Source organism: Microtus ochrogaster, chromosome 18 (assembly GCF_000317375.1).
Source record: "Microtus ochrogaster isolate Prairie Vole_2 chromosome 18, MicOch1.0, whole genome shotgun sequence".
In the NCBI taxonomy this organism is placed as follows: domain Eukaryota; kingdom Metazoa; phylum Chordata; class Mammalia; order Rodentia; family Cricetidae; genus Microtus; species Microtus ochrogaster.
In genome coordinates, this window is record NC_022020.1 from 28886581 (window position 1) to 28887793 (window position 1213).

At 42.6% G+C, this 1213-nt stretch overlaps 1 protein-coding gene across 1 annotated transcript in view; it reads left to right on the forward strand.

The window, feature by feature from the left end:
- The window catches only part of Kctd16 (potassium channel tetramerization domain containing 16), a 262612-nt gene that overhangs the window by 232007 nt on the left and 29392 nt on the right, over nt 1-1213 (forward strand). The window lies entirely within an intron of this gene.

Genomic DNA, 1213 nt, shown 5'->3' on the forward strand with positions numbered 1-1213 from the left:
GAGAGAGAGAGAGAGAGAGAGAGAGAGAGAGAGAGAGAGAGAGAGAGAGAGAACATAAACTTTGTAGAGAGTTGGAAGCGGATCTTGAAGGAGTTGGGGGGAGGGTAATACTGGCAAGATACCATGTATGAAATCCTTAAAGAATATAAATATTGTTAAAAGAACTAACAACATCTTTGTTTTCCTTGCAAATAACAACTACCTTACCTTTTATATTAAGTAATTACTGACATTTTTGACTAGTTATCTCTCTATCACTTTGTCTTAAAATTTACTTGGTAAAAATGAAGGCTGGGAATCAAGGAGATGAATCAGGAGGAACATTTTTTATTGTGCAAGCATAACCAGTTTGTGTCTGTAGAACCAACATAACCACTGCCCATGACAGCACACACTTCTAATCCCAGTGCTGAGAAGGTAAAGGCCAACAGATCCTTGGTGCAACTAGGTAGCCAGCCTAGCCAATGAGTAAATTCCAGGTTCAGTGAGAGACCCTGTTTCACAAAGTAAGGTAAAGAATTGGAGACTGTAGAGGTGGCTTATTGATTAAGAGCACACGCATCCTCCTGCAGTGGACCTGAGTTTGGTTCTAAGCACCCAGGTCAAATAGCTCACAACCTCCAGCTCACGGGGATCCCCACATTCTTTGCTGGCTTCCAAGGCACCTTCACTTGTGTATAAATATTGCTCTCCCCACACATATACAAATAATTAAAACATAAAGTAAGATCTAAAGAAATTAGTGAGGAAAGCACTATATATCAACCTCTGGCTTTCTCGTACATGTGCACGCATGTGCCTTCACTACCACAGCTGGAAGAGCAGTTCCAGAACTGTTCCAGGGCAGCATAAAGAATGCCTTCAGAGTAGCGGACTTAGAAAACTTCTCTATCTGAGCGTCTTTGGGAAGGAAGCACAGTTTCTGAAGGGAACTTTACCACTGCCCCCTTGAAAAGCTCTCCCTCCTGACAATGTCTCTGTACACTTACATCTCTTTATGTGCAGCTACACGCCTTTCTCCACACAGCTCTCCTCTGTACACACTTTGCCCTACTGTTACATTTCTTCACACACTGCTACATCTCTCTTCTATAGCATTCACTCACACACTCAGTCATTCACACACTCACTCACACACTCACTCATTCATTCCCTCACACACTCATTCACTCACTCACTCACACACTCACTCATTCACACACTCACTCACTCA